The sequence below is a fragment of the Lytechinus variegatus genome, chromosome 11, assembly GCF_018143015.1.
Source record: "Lytechinus variegatus isolate NC3 chromosome 11, Lvar_3.0, whole genome shotgun sequence".
NCBI lineage: Eukaryota > Metazoa > Echinodermata > Echinoidea > Temnopleuroida > Toxopneustidae > Lytechinus > Lytechinus variegatus.
In genome coordinates, this window is record NC_054750.1 from 5,921,166 (window position 1) to 5,937,619 (window position 16,454).

The 16,454-nt window shown below is 35.9% G+C and overlaps 1 long non-coding RNA gene across 1 annotated transcript in view; it reads left to right on the forward strand.

Annotated features, from left to right (window-relative positions):
• The window catches only part of LOC121424080, a 41,263-nt gene extending 26,162 nt beyond the window's left edge, over positions 1–15,101 (forward strand). Inside the window, exon 3 of the long non-coding RNA XR_005971341.1 lies at positions 13,977–15,101. This is a non-coding gene — a long non-coding RNA (uncharacterized LOC121424080). The remainder of the gene's footprint in view (positions 1–13,976) is intronic.
• Positions 15,102–16,454: the final 1,353 nt, after the last annotated feature.

The following is a 16,454-nucleotide window of genomic DNA, read 5'->3' on the forward strand; positions in this document are numbered from 1 at the left end:
CATCTTTTTTTTATTTTGACGAAACTGAAATCATTTGGGTAAAGATTTGAGGTGAAGAAAAAAGGTTGAGGGGCAGAAGGGGTGAAAGACCAAGAAGAAGAGAAAGGAAGAGAATGAGAATGAGAGGAGGATGAGAAGATGATGAAGGAGCTAGAGAAGGAGAATAAGGAGAATGAGAAAGAGGGGGAGGATGAGGAATGGGAAAATGAGGAGTAGGGGAAAATGAAGAATGAACAGGAGGAGAAAAGTTAGAATAAGCAGAAGGAGAAAATGGAGAATGAGGAGGAGGATGAGGAGAAAAGAGAGATTGAGGAGATGGAGAAAAGGGAGAATGAGGAGGAGGAGGAGGAAAGGGCAAATGAGAAGGAGGAGAAAAGGGAGAATGAGGAGGAGGAGGAGGAAAGGGCGAATGAGAAGGAGGAGAAAAAGGAGAATAAGAAGGAGGAGGAGAAAAGGGAGAATGAGGATGAGGAGGGGGAAAGGGAGGATGAGGAAGAGGAGGAGAAAAGGGAGGAAGAGGAGGAGAAGTGAGAGAAGGAGAATGAGGACAAGACGAATATTAAGGTGGGGGAGAAGGGCAGTCAGAAGGAGGAGACAGACATATGAGAAGGAGGAGATATGGAAGGAGAATGAGGGGGAGGTGGAAGAGATGAAGGAGAAGGAAGAGAGATGGAAAAGGAGAAGTAGGATATGAGGAGGAGAGCCAGAAGTACCTGGCTCAAGATAACATTCATATTCACTTATTAATACTATGATTAATCAACTTCTTGGTAAGGAGCAATCATGGAAGTGGAGCTTGTACATTTCCTCATTATTATTCCTATGTATTTCCATGGAGTTGTTCAGAAGGTTCCATGACATTTGGTCCGATGACAATTGCTCCGATGGAAAATCTACATGTAAAGCCAAATATAAAACTTAAAACTCCAAAACTAAATAAACCCTAATCCCACTCCTTACATTATTCTGAACTCAAACTCTATTACAATCCTAATTCTAACCCTATGCCCTCTGACATATCAAGATCGAAGCAAATGTCACAGGAGCAAATGTTGAGTCACCATTAAAAATGATATCATTAACTCCATGATAATTCTATCCCATTAATTATGTCATGGCATGTCTTCATGATGAACATTCTAATTCACTTGATATTGTTTCAAAGTCATGCAATCAAACTTATAATTACCTCATGGCCACTAACAGTCATGATTCGTGTCATGTTAGATGACATACATTCCAATTCACTAGATTACTTCATGGCCATGCATTCACCCTCTAGTCTGCACGAACAGACTCATATTTGACACTTTAACCAATTACAACATGTTTAGAGTGAAGACTACACACCAAACTGCATGTCTGTGTTAAATAGAGCCAGCCACCATACTTAGTGAATCTAGTCTCACTACTTCAGACTCTGCATCATACACTAATATGCAAACTGCGAAAATTAAGGGTCTGTGACTACAGACTATTCTCCCTCTTAAAATGAACTATCCCATGGTCAGTAGCACTCATGCATTATGGGCACATCCTGGAAGGACGTTTTTCAACTTCCGACCAATCACAGCTTTCCTGTCCCTGCCAGGGCACTTTCTCCACCTTCCGTCCTTGTGGCCAATTTGCTGAGTAACCTGTATAATTGATAATATTTCTTTCAGATTAAGTAAGTAGACCGCTTGGGGTGGAGATGCTCATGTCTCTCCTAATTTTGGCCTTTCTGAACCCTAAAGTGCATTAACTTATAAATTGAACTTATTTTTTCAAAATGCCACCCTTTTATTTTGTTAATATTTCTTTTTCAATTCAGATGAATTGAGTGAGAATTCTCTTGTGAGAATGACATCTTCACATAAGAGATTGTAAATCACTTAAAAATTGTGGGCATTCTTTTATAAATTCTAATGCTAAAATCTTTTAAAAGTGAATATAATTTCTTAAATAACAATGGAATAATGTTTGATGATATTGAATATTTTCTTTAATTGTACTAAATAGTTTAAGTTAATTTCTAATTCATATATTTCTTGATAAATTAGCAAATTTTTGCAATTGCAATGGGGCGAATTCTTCAACATATTACACTTATTGAAAATGCACATCAAATGCCAATGGACAGCTGAGAGGTCTCTGTCGAAAGTTGGTGAACTGGAACAGATCATCCTAAGATTTGGAGCTGACAAAAATTGCAAATGTGTAGTTTGTCAAGAGTCCAGGATGACACTTCTGTTTTGATTCACTGATTTTCAACAAATTGCCACTGCTTTGTCATGAAGGGCTTTTACAATAGTTTTAGCATAGTGGTTGTGAAATCTTTGTTGTAACATCATAAGAAATCATTTTGTGAAGAAGCACACTCTATGCATGCTATGTGTCACAGTTTGTCTTGCAGAATGAAAGTTTGTAAATGCCTGCGGTCTAATTCGCATGCTCGGTGGGGTTATTACGATGGAAATCTCTTGAAGAGCTGGATAGGAAGAAAGTCTGGTTGCAAATCTGGGTCAGAATGACGTATAAGATGAGAAAAATTAGGCCTTGCGTCTGTGTGTGCGAGGAGTAGAAGAGGGGAGAGGATGAGATAAGAGAGAAAGATAACGGCCGAGATATTAGAGGTTCATGTCATATTCTGGCATTAATCCATATATGTTATGCACTCAGTTTAGAGTAAAGACTGCAGCTACGTTTCTGTTGTGTATTTTTATGAAAAAACTCTGGTTTAGATTATTAGGGAGTCTGATTGGCTGATCTTAATCTCTAACTTAAAATATTTGATTTTTGGGGGGAGAGGGGGTAACATAAGAAATATACTTTAGAAGGATGAGGATTTAAGTAGGTTTTAAAGGTTTTAATGGTGATCATGTAAGAAATGGAGACTAAAAAATATTTGTATAAGTGAAGTTGCAGTAGATCAGTCGACCACTGATAAAATGTGAGGCGTTGTGGTCTAGTGGTTACGACTCTTGTCTCTCATTGTGGGTTTGAATCCCAGTCATGGTGAGTTTTCCTGCAGCAAGAAATTTACCCACATTGTGCTGCACCCGACCCAGGTGCTTGAGTTTAGGCTTGGGTAATAGTAATATAATAATAACAACGTGCCTCGGAATGGATTCTTTCTAGATAGATGCAGTGCATATTGTTATTATAAATTTAAGGTACATATATATCCTACAATTAGAAGATAGGTAGAAAGAGAGACAGACGAAGGGAAGGGGGGGGGGGGGCGCATGATTTATTATCTAGCTTTTCTTCAATCTTCAAAATGATTCTAATTTTTATTGCTAATAAAATAAAATATTTCTTTTTTGTACTTAAATGTACTTCTTGTTTTGATGGAAAATGAAAGTAACTTGAAAACTAAATATTTATAGAAAATGGACACATAGTACGAGAAAAAAGAAAAGAAAAGTAGTATATATTCATCACATATTCCTTGGTAGAACCGTGCGGACTATTGATCATGTTTTGTGTAACCAATCAATAATTGTCATTAACACCTGTATTAAATGAGGAAATCATTCTATGTGTTTGTTCGATTTGTACCCCATGGGTTCAGGGCCTATGAAAAAGCCTTATTCAATATAATCCAGCTGTTGTAATTGTTTGATTTAACAAGGAAAAGTACTTTCTGTTTTCAAATTAGCTGCAGGATATGTTCACATTATTGGGAATATTCACTTGTATGTTAGAAATAAAGACAATAAATTACATTATTTTGAAATGAGTGATTTTTTGTAACTTAAAGTCAGAGGCATTCAACTTGTTTTATTTTTCCAAAGGTAAAGAAGCAGTGTCTTGAAAGTGGATATGATCTGATTGATTGTTTAAATTGGCAACATTAGTATATTTCCTTCAATTTTACATTTCCACTTTTCAGGATTATGTAACAAGGAGAAAATTATAAGCACTTCACAAGTTAAAATGTGTGCCTCGATTTGCATGTAAATACAGCAAATTTCCATCATATTGCTAATTTTAAAGGATTTTAGTTTTTACTTCCATTCAAATTTTGTTATGATGTAAACTATGATGCATTTGAAATTGGTAAAAATGTAGAGACTGTTGATCTATGATTTTTTAGTTATCTTTTTATATTTAAAATGCAATATCAAATTTGGTACCTTTTTCTGAATTGGTTTAAGAAAGACACTATTGATTCATGAAATTCATGAACTCTCTTTATAAAATCTGTAATTGAAATAAATTCTAGGTCTTTTAAAGATCAAATGTAAAAAGGTAAACCCTGGCATTGATGACGATATTTGGCGGTGTCAATTATATGTGTGGGCTGTATAATCAGTCTTGATTATGTGATCAGAGATTCAATCTAAACTAAAAACTTCCTCAATTATACATCAACTCTGCATAGTGCAACAGATTGAAAGAACTATCTCACAGTTGTGATAAAAATATGATTATTTCTAAAGATAAATATTTTCAGATTTAACTGGAAATTCAATGTTGAATATTTCCTGTACAAATATAAAGCAAATGACTTATATTGCCCTGCTATAGCAGTCATTCAAATGTTGCATTTTTTTAAGCAAATAAAAATTTCATTTATTTTGTTGTTGCTTGTGAGTACTGGGTTATGTTTTGTGAACATAGAATTTTATTCAGTTAAATTTTAAATGTTTCTCTGTCTGTCTAGAAATTTATAAAATTGGCCCTGACCCTTATCAATTGGGCATTTTAGTTTTTACAGAGTATTCAAATATAGAATAGATTCTAATCCCTGTAGTAGTCTGTTAGCAGAGGTCATTATGATCCCAAAAGAAACAATGAATCAATTGACATTTTCTTGAAAAAAAGTGATGAGAATCTTATCAGTGAATATACATTAAAAGAATAGAATAAAATTTTAAAAGTCGGTGTTGCAAAGAGTACATCGCCAAGCATTTGACACCGTTAAATGCATTGTGCTATCCCATTGGTGTTATTTAACACATTTGTTTTTTTATATCAACACTATTTAGTCTTATATTCAAACTGTATTGCATATTTTAACACTTGCTTGTTGTGACCCTCTCACAACACAAGTCAGTGTTTGTTTATTAACACTGCAGTCTTTACATCCTCATCAATCTGAATAGATCATTTTGTACAGGAGTATATAGTGCCAACCATGTAAAAGATGGAATCCCTCAGAGGCTTGTGATGAAAGGTGTCCATGGCACACCCCTCCTAAAGGTGGTGTCACACCTTGGCGTTTTAGACAGCGTATGCCCGACGTATCAAAATTTCTCTAAAACGTCGGCATACGCTGAACTTTGAATTTTTTTTTCAACTCTGGGCGTATACTTAGCGTATTCATAACGAGTTGGACGTATACATAACGTATTAGTAACTTATATCGAACGCTTCGTTAACTTATAAGTAACGTATTCCAACGAATGCTTAGCGTATTGCTGGCGTACACAACTTATGCCCTACGATAGCCTAACTTACGCATAGCGCGCGGCAGCGTATCGCTGACGAAAGGTGCTGTCACACCTTGGCGTTTTAGACAGCGTATGCCCGACGTATGAGGAATTTGGCGAATACGCTGGCGTACGTCGAATACGTTACGGGTAAGTTTTGCATACGTTAAGAGTACGCTAAAACACGCTGGTATACGTCGTCATACGGCGAGGTCGTTGAAAAATTTTGTGCAAGCACAAAATTTTTCGACGTATGCCAGCGTATGGCTCGTACGTCCCGCATACGCGGGTCATAAGTTGTAGGCAAGTTACGCGATCGTTGATACACGTTGACACACGTTACTCGTAAGTTACTCATAAGTCGATGTACGTCGAGATAATGTCCAGCGTACCCTAAAACTTACTTCTAACCTATGAGTAACGTGCTTTGAACGTATGTGTAACTTAACTCCAACGTATGGAGACGTATGAAGACGTGCTCGGACGACCACAAAACTTACTGAACGTGTTTATAACTTACAGCTACCGTATAATGGCGTATTGGCAACGTTTATAGGAATTGGTATATAAAGGTGGGGTTCACAGGAGTTTTCTTCGGCATGGCGGTGGTGTTGATACGGTGATGTATCGTGCGGTTATGCTTTGAATAGTCGAGCGGCAGCATTTTTATAGGCTACGACACGTGTTCGTCGGCGATACGCTGCCGCGCGCTATGCGTAAGTTAGGCTATCGTAGGGCATAAGTTGTGTACGCCAGCAATACGCTAAGCATTCGTTGGAATACGTTACTTATAAGTTAACGAAGCGTTCGATATAAGTTCCTAATACGTTATGTATACGTCCAACTCGTTATGAATACGCTAAGTATACGCCCAGAGTTGAAAAAAAACCAACAAAGTTCAGCGTATGCCGACGTTTTAGAGAAATTTTGATACGTCGGGCATACGCTGTCTAAAACGCCAAGGTGTGACAGCGCCTGAACACGTGTCGTAGCCTATAAAAAGGCTGCCGCTCGACTATATTCAAATCATAAGCGCACGATACATCACCGTATCAACACCACCGCCATGCCGAAGAAAACTCCTGTGAACCCCACCTTTATATACCAATTCCTATAAACGTTGTCAATACGCCATTATACGGTAGCTGTAAGTTATAAACACGTTCAGTAAGTTTTGTGGTCGTCCGGAGCACGTCTTCATACGTCAATATACGTTGGAGTTAAGTTACACATACGCTCAAAGCACGTTACTCATAGGTTACAAGTAAGTTTTAGGGTACGCTGGACATTATCTCGACGTACATCGAATTATGAGTAACTTACGAGTAACGTGTGTCAACGTGTATCAACGATCGCGTAACTTGCCTTGAACTTATGGCCCGCGTATGCGGGACGTACGAGCCATACGCTGGCATACGTCGAGAAATTTTGTGCTTGCACAAAAATTTTCGACGACCTCGCCGTATGACGACGTATACCAGCGTGTTTTAGCGTACTCTTAACGTATGCAAAACTTACCCGTAACGTATTCGACGTACGCCAGCGTATTCGCCAAATTCCTCATACGTCGGGCATACGCTGTCTAAAACGCCAAGGTGTGACAGCGCCTTAAGCACCTTGTACTGATCCTTGGTTTGTAATCACTTCTGTCCATCCATGTTTCCTATCCCTCGGGTTGTTCAATGAAAGCCAGAAAGGCTTCAAGACATTCCTTGGACAATGCATGAGACCTTTGAATGATATCTTGGCATTGCCATGATAACCTTTCTAATACCTTGGTCACATTTACGGTGAGTCAAAAACAACCATTTTATTAATTTTGATTCAAACCGCCTATATGTAGTTGGACAAAAAATGTTACAAACAGCTTTTTTTGACTCTCCGTAGAACAAATGTGACAAAGGTATTACCGCCCTTTCACACAGAAAAAAAAATGGAATTTGAATGATGATTCTAATGAAAAATAAGGCTAATGACAAATTTTTAGCACGTGTGAAACCAAACTAGAATCATGAACACTAATCACAATCACAAATTGAAATTCTACTTTGGAGAAGAATTCCAGTTTTCGATTCCAAGTTTCACTCAAATTACGGTACAAATTTTATGTGTGAAAGGATAGACCTCCAAAACATCTTTTGAGGGCGGAGTTTACGTGTCCTATCAAGCACTTCCGTAGGTAATACAACTGTCATGCACTCATCGTATCGATGCAGTGCTTTGATTGACAAGTCACCAAGGACACATACCACATTCGCTCGGGAATTCGAATTCAAATCACAGTTTTCGAGTGAGTGTGTGAAAGGTCTGATAATAATTGCAATCATCAATACAATGATTCAAGATTTATGTGAGAAAAGGCCCCAGATTCAAACTGAATGATGTGCTTTTCAGATTTCTTATAGCATTTGAAGGATTGTTAGGGCTACAATTGCTAAATAATTACTATTCAATGAGACTTTGCAATTTTGAATTGTACATGTATGCAATATAAGGTGAGGGAGTTATTTAGACATTATCAGTTAAATTTACTGAAAATAAATTACTTCATTCGCATACATCTTTAAAGGAGAAGTCCACCCCAACAAAAAATTAATTTGAATAAAAAGAGAAAAAATCTGACAAGCATAACACTGAAAATATCAAAATCGGATGTAAAATGAAGTTATGGCATTTTAAAGTTTCGCTTTAATTTCACAAAACATATAACAAAAAGTTGTATTCACATCCCGGTCGTTATACAAAGGAGGGAACTGATGACATCACTTACTCACTATTTCTTTTGTATTTTATTACATGAAATATTACTCATCATTGTCTTGTGAAACAATGATTATTCCTCCCTGACCATGTGGAATTAGCATTGTTTAATACTATATGATTCAGTCAAGTCATTTGTAAAAATTGAAATATTGTATAACTCAAACAATAAAAAACAAAAGAACTTAGTGAGTGAGGGACATCATCGACTGTCTCATTTGCATGCCACTGAAATGTGCATATCACTGTTCTGTGAAAAATAAGCAAAACTTTAATATGTCATAACTTTCTGATTTTACATCCGATTTTGATGAAATTTTCAATGTTACGCAAGTTTGATTTTTCTCCATCTATTCAAATCAACATTTTTCTGGGGTGGACTTGACCTATAAAAGATTTCAGAAAAACTGAAAAAAATAACGCTTTCAAGACATAACCATCAAAAACTTTTTGGTTCATTGTAAGTTATTGTTTGGAAAGAAAGTTTAGACCCTCGTATAAATTTTTTTATTGTCCTTTTATTAAACATAATAATATTTATTGAGTTATCTTTTGGATATGGATATTGATTCATGCTTGATTGTGAGACTGCTGAGGTGAACCTTTAAAATTCATTTCTTGAGAAGTTCAGTTGATGATGAATCCGATCTTCCTTTTCTAAAGGTACATACCCCTCTCAAGGTGATAAACTCGCAATCAATAGAATCCTTTTCCAATAAGGGTTTCCTGATTTTGTGTAATAGAGTGAAGATGGGAAATCAGCACCATATTACTTTAATTGATATCATAGTTATAGGTCAGTGGGAATAAATTGCTTTTATCCTGTAATGGATTGCCATTTGCAAGGGCAAGCCATTTTCATTGTTCTTTAGTGTGGAAAATTTTGTGCTTGATGCTGGATACCTCTCTTTTTTTTGGGGGGCGGGTGGGCGGTGGGGATGCAATTTCTTTATATAATTATCTAGAAACAACTTATCAGATTTTTTTTAAATCAAGAGAAAGTTTGGTGGGGTGTCAACTGCCCCCCCCCTGCTGCCAAGGTCATGAATATATTTAAGGGCAAGCAATGCCAATCTCTTTTTTTTTGGGGGGGGGGGGCTTGCATTTCTTTATATTATCTCAAAACAACTGATCAGAACTTTTTTTTAAATCAGGAGAAAGTTTGGTGGGGTGGCAACTATCCCCTGCCCCCTTGCTGCATGGTCATGAGTATGAGCAAGGGCAAACAATTTTCTTTTCTTTGCTGGATGCCCATCTCTCTCTTCTTTTTTTTTTTGGGGGGGGTGTAAGGGCTTGCATTTCTTTGTATTATCTAGAAACAACTAATCAGAATTATTTTTAATCAGAAGAAAATTGGATGGGGTGGTAACTGGCCCCATGCCTCCCCCCCATGCCATGGCCATGAGTATTATGAGCTTGGTGTGAAACCCTTGATCAAGCTTCCAAGTGACGAATAGTGTTACTTCGTCCTCCTGTGGCTCCCACAAGGAGACTTCCTCTACCCCTGGACCCTATCACGATTGCCCATGCATGTTTCCTCTTCTTAAAGCAATGTGATGACAGCAGCACATTCCCTATTCAACAATCCATGATTAAGAACTCCAGAAAATTTTTTTTCCATTATCTTGTTTGTGTTTATGTGAATGAAGTTTTGGTAAGCCTTTAAAAGGATGAAATGTATTTTTTTATTATAATATTAATTAGTTCAGAGGCATTCATTGACTAGGAACTTGAAAGAAGCAAAAATCCATTATAATATGTACAATCAACCCCTGTAAAGAGTATGTCAGATCGTCCTTAATGATTTTTGTCTGTTAACTGGTCCATATGAAAAGTAATAGATGGTCTCAATATCACTGCTTGAGGACTTCATGAAGTGATATTGAGGCAAGGATGTACAAAATATACTCTTTATCATAATGTTCAGAGGGGGGAATTCAGCAAGAGATGAGATAATATTATTATTGTCTGTTTGGAGTCAATTAATGACTAAGAACCACTTCATATCTTGTTTTTCTCAAGGGTTTCTCATGTTCTCATTTTGTGCAGTATCATTCATCCTTAGGGGGACTCATATGGAACTGTTCAAGATATGAGCCTTCTGGGGCCTGTCTTACAAAGATTTCCAATCAATCGCAACTCTTTGTAAGACGGGCTTGCATTTTTATGAAATATCCTACACATTGCAATCGTTACAGGAATACCAATTTCAGTGATGAATAAAGAAAGATTGTTGAATGAGCTCAAATTAAAGAATATCAGTAAATTGTGGGAATATTCTACTTATTTGATCTAATTAATCTCATAAAAGTATGATTTATCTGTCAATTTCTTCAGAATTTTTTGATAATAATAATACGTAAGATAAGGCGTTTACTACTGGTGTTTCTAAGCACACTGTGTTCTGTTTATTCTATTCTATTGTTTGCTTATAAGAATTCATGCTTTCTTAGAAATCAGGTAAAAAAATCAACGAGTACATTCTTCATAATAATCTCTTTGAAAAAAACTGACATAGCATCACTTGATTGTGAAGAGCTTATTTTTTCAGATATATTGCAGTCCATCAATATATGTGCAAAGAGAACTGTACTTGTAGGTTTCTGTTGTGGCTTTTTTGCCAGACAGTTCAATCTGGCTGGAACATGGGCTCTCTTGTCTGGTGTAAGTCTTAAACATTATGCGATTCATTGTGATCAGAATTTAAAAACAATTGTAATAGCCAACATATGAACATTCCAACCAATAAAATCATAGCGATCAGAGTTCAAAATAGTGCAAGGAAAAAAATAAACATAGGGGCTCGGGGCGAATTCGCCCCTGAAATGCTCAAAAGAGCCCTGGAAAATTAAAAAGAGCCCCCGAAAATCTACATTTACTGCAATGTTAAAGCTTATCTGAAATTGCAGATTAAAGAAGTAGGTTGTGAAAAGAAGCCCCTGAATATAAAAAAATATTTTTTTGCCTGAAATAATGGTAGGATTTCTGAGATTAAAATTAGGTCTAGTTTTTGAACCTCCATGTAGGAATAAAAGAAAAGGCTAAGTTAAATAAAAAATTGAAATGATGTCATCATCGGCTGCGATGTGAAGCCTATTTGGACTTTACTCCGACCACTGTACTTGCCGCAAAGCAAAATTAGGATTTTATTATACCTAACATTATGCCGAACTTCAATGAAATAATTTTACTACATGGATCTCTCACATTAATGCAAAGTGTGATTTGTTTAAAAAATCGTGTCGCATCTCATTGCATAGTGTGTGCAGTTTCTTGCACTTCGGAAATGGCAATAGGGAGTTTTCACAACACTACACAGACGCTTTCTGGAACATACAGAATCTTTTGTCAAAAGCGCTTCATGGCAAAGCAGTCTTTGTCAAAAATTAGTTTCATCCTGGACTCAGGACAAAGGATATATTTGCAATTTTTCATCAGACCCAAATCTTAGGACAATCTGCTGTCCTGGTTTATCTATTTTCTACAAAGACCTCTCATCTGTTCATTGTGATTTGAAAGGCATTTCCAATGCATGATAAACTATGTTCTAGAAACTGTCCCCATTGCAAATGCGAAAACTCACTCATCATGGAATACATTAGTCTATCCTCAAATAGGTTTTTAGTCATTGTGCTTGGAATCTAATATACATGTAACACTTACAAGAAAGTCAGATGACCGTTCACGCTCATCTGTCAACCATAGTCCCCATCCCCCTCATATCTCCGGGTCGGTAGGTCGGTCGGAAACCCCCTCTTTCACCTAAGGTGCTAAACGGTTCCCCCTCGCCTTCCTTCGAGGGACAGATATCTACCCTCTTAGGATGCCCAGGGGTGATGACAAGTTTCTATGGGTTACCATGGCAACTGTCCCAGAAAGGTAAAGTTTAGGTGTATCCAAGGAGCTTCTGCATCAATATTTGGATGCTGTGATAGTTTGTGTTGTCTCTGGTTGTTTTCGCTTGGATCTGCGTATGTCCTTTATTAAAGTCTAAAGGGTAAAATTTTGCCCGGGACTGTTTTATAAGACTCAGATCATTTCTTGGTAGTTTCGAGGCAAATCTATAAGTATACTGCCAGGTTTAGCATAGTCAGAACAAGTGTTGTCAAGCACAGCCCAGTTTCTATCACATTTAAGATGTTGCAAAGGACTTAATTTCATTTATCAAAACTTATTTCACCCCCTTTTTAAAAGTAATTGTTATGAGAAGGAAGAAGGATAATAAAAAGGAGCAATCCTTGCTGAATTCACCGCTGGCTGGTAGCCTGGCACAGCAATTTCATGATCTGGCTCGCTTGCATGGACATTTGGTGTGCATACTGCAGTCTCATGAATAGATCCATGTACATCTTTGGATATGAAATACAGGAAAGGAGAAGATAATGTGAACCTATATGATGTTGATTGCCTCTTCCCAATTGATATGTGAATAAAGAGGACAGTAAATAAATCATACTATATGATCGTATTGTTGATAATAAAGATAATATGCAATTGTAAATCTCCATTTATGGAAAAGTAATATATTCTGGGAAACTCTATTATCATGATTATTTAATACCCTGGCTTTATATTTCATACATTTACAAATAAATTAAACAACTTGGACATCAAGGAAAAAAGTGTTGCACTTTGTTTAATCACAGCACAAACCTTAGATATATACAGCAAGCCATGTTATTAATCTTGAATCTGTTGCCGTGGCAACTGTATGAAGGGTGCTTGCCCACAGACAGGATTGAAGAAGATTCCGAAATGGATAGAAAGGATTTGAAAAAGTCAAGGTTTTAGAACCTGATACCCTGAATGGGCAGAATGTAAGACTTGAAAAATCAGACAACTTTGAATTTATTGTGTTATATCAGATTTATATGTGATTTTATTTGCTATAGGCCTATAATTTTGTTCTGTAAGTTTTTTTATGGTATGTGGTTGTGCAACTTAATCCAATAATATTAGCAAGTTAAACTAACTTGTGTATATGACTCAGATATTGATGCCTTTTTTATATTTATTTATTTATTGATATATTCATATTCCACAAATCCTCAAAGTACATTTCATAATAAATCGTTTTTACAATGTAAAGATGCATCAACTCCATAAACACATACAGGGTTGAAACATACCAATGAAATGAAAAAAAAATGTAGAGGGGCCTACTGAAAAGCAAAGCTTGTAAGATGTAGATCCCCTATCAAAATTTTGTGCAAGGGTTATGATATATGTAGAGTAAAAATAATCAGAAAAATTCTATAAATTCATTTAGATATAAACACTGTAACAGGAATGCATGTACACTATATACAAAGTTAATTATTGACTTTAAGATTATCAACACTACCTTGGATAAGTATGCAGTTCAGAAAATATTTTGCCAAATTCCATGCAAATTGTTTAGAATGTGTAGTCCCTTTGTTTTATTGCAGCTATTATATTCTCATTGTTAAAAATGTATTGTGAAGAGATCCCACATTTAAAAACAAATGTTTCATGAGTCAACCTCCTGTTAGTTGAATAGTCAGCCAATAATCAACCAATTTGGAGCATTTTTTAGAAAACCAAATTATGCAAAACCATGTGTAATTTACCATTTCTAACTAAAAACTCTCAATAGATTTTTTGTCTTCCAAAGAAATTCAACACAGGTGGGTTAACTGTAATTCACTGTCTAATCTTGAAAATAAAGTTATATGATATTGATATGGTTTGATCATTGTAATTACATATGTTTTTTAATTTCTATTTATTAGTTTACAATATGTATTTTGTTTCCTTTAAATGTTTTTATTACAGGTTCATTACCAGTCACCAATTCAAACAAAACAGAGTTTACTGAAAAGGTGAGCATTTTCCTTATTAAAATATAATTTATGATCCTACTATTTTTCAGAAATCATAAATCAATAAATTATTGCTTTTAAGACAAAACAAATAACTATAGTATGCTACTGCATCTCCAGCTTTTTTTTCAGTGGGTGATTACTAAAGTGTGGCCATTCCAAAATATTTGGGGTAAATGTGGCCTGACTCTAAGCAAATATGGATTTTTGTTTTTCTTGTTTATTGATTTGGAACTGTTCTAAAAGTGCACAATCAAAATGTGAATGAATTTGTTTTGAGTCATGCAGCATCAGTTATTAAGTATTTGATTCTGAAGCTGTAATAATTGAGCAAACTATACAATATAAAAATAATTTCATACAGTAAAATGAAATATTTTCTTTCTTTGGTAGACAGACTTGCAATTTGTTCAAGATTGTGATCACCTATTCGTAACAAAGAATATAGTTTTTTCTTCAATAATCGGATTAAAATTGTGAATTAAAAAAGCTGAAAATTGTTTATTTTATGATTGGTATTAGCTTATCTTGGAATCACGGAATACTGCTTTTAAGTTGAAAGCTATATTGCCTAAGGGTACATAACATTATGTGAATGAAAAAAAGCAGGACAAATGGATTGAATTTAACAAGTTAATACACCTATTGGAGAATATACAAATTAGGATTATGATTGCAGTACTTCAAAAGCGTTCTGTATTTATTGATAAACCTTTCTCATTCTCTATTAAAAAAGTACAATAATCATGATTCAATATTTGTTAAAATGTAAAAATAACAACAATTTCCTATTAAGATGAAGCCTTGCCCAATGAATAGTAGGTTTGAATAAAAGGATAAACATCAAACAATTATATTTCTGAAAAAGAAATCAGCATAAAATATAGAGTATTTAAGTTTTGCTCATTAAAAAATGGTATTCGCATCACAGACAATATGCAAATGAAATAGCTGATGATGACATTCACTCACTATTCTCTTTTGAAAAATGAAATATTTCCTTTTTCCCTCCAATTATGTGGAAGTTAGTTTCATCAAATATGGAAAATGTACATCATCAGTATATTGATTTGGCAGAGATCTTCTTTATCATCAAATCTAATTTTTTTTGCTTATTTCTTCACTTTCTGTCCTCATGTAATGTGAGGCTGCAATCTAGAATGAACCCCCATATTCTTCGCTACCATTTTGACACAGTTACTCTTACCACATCCCACTGAAGTACTCCCTGCTAATGGGTTGTAAACCACAATGAAGCCTCCACACTCTTAGCTACCACAACTACCATGTTTACACAGTAACTCTTTCCACACCCATAGAAGCAGCTGCTCTGGGGCTGAAAATGTCATGAAGCCGTACACTTTTAACTACCACAACCACCACATTAACTCTTTCCACATTCCCTTTGAAGTATTCATTGCTATTGAGCTGTGAACACTTTTAGCTACCACAACTGCCACTTTAACACAGTAACACTTTCCACACCCCTCTTGAAGAATGTTATGGGGATGTAAACTGTATCATACATTCTTATACCACGACTACCTCATTGACACAGTATAACTCTTTCCACACTACCATGAAGTTCTTACTCCTATTGAGCTGTGAACCATAATGAAGTCCTGCAATCTTCGCTACCACAACTACCACATTAACAAGGTAACCCTTTCCCACACCTCAAACTACTCACTGCTCTGGGGATGTATACCATAATGAAGCCATACACTCTTAGCTACCACAACTACCACAAGAACACAGGAACTCTTTCCACATTCCCTTTGAAGTATTCATTGCTATTGAGCTGTGAACCATGAGAAATCCCAACATTTTTAGCTACCACAACTGCCACTTTAACACAGTAACTCTGTCCACACCCCTCTTGAAGAATGCTATGGGGTTGTATACCATAATGAAGCCATACACTCTTAGCTACCACAACTACCACATGAACACAGTAACTCTTTCTACCCCCTTGAAGTACTCCAGCCGTGACCCAAGCCCAACCGCAGCATGCGATCTCTATTCTCGATAAGCAATTTCGCACAATTAGGAACGATTAGCCTCCCCCTATTCAATTTCAATTGCCTTCCAGGCAAGAATGGTATATGCCAACCTGATTTTGTTTGATGTGTTTCACGTTAGTTCCATTCCCCCAGTATTCCACGTCTTTTGTCAGGAGCTGTTGCAGTGCTATATGGTTTTGAAATCGATCTCTTTTGTCTCACCCTTGCCAGGCAGAACTGCATCAAATTTTATCATTCATTCAGGAAAAAAATACATATACACTTGATCCAAAAAGAAAATTATTTAATTCTCCAGCCGACTCTTCTTGCTTAAATCAACCTTCCATACTTCAAATAATTACTTAAATATTTTTTTCCCATTCAGACCATATTCTATTTTGCCTGTTAAAGCTAAATAGTGGTCCCAG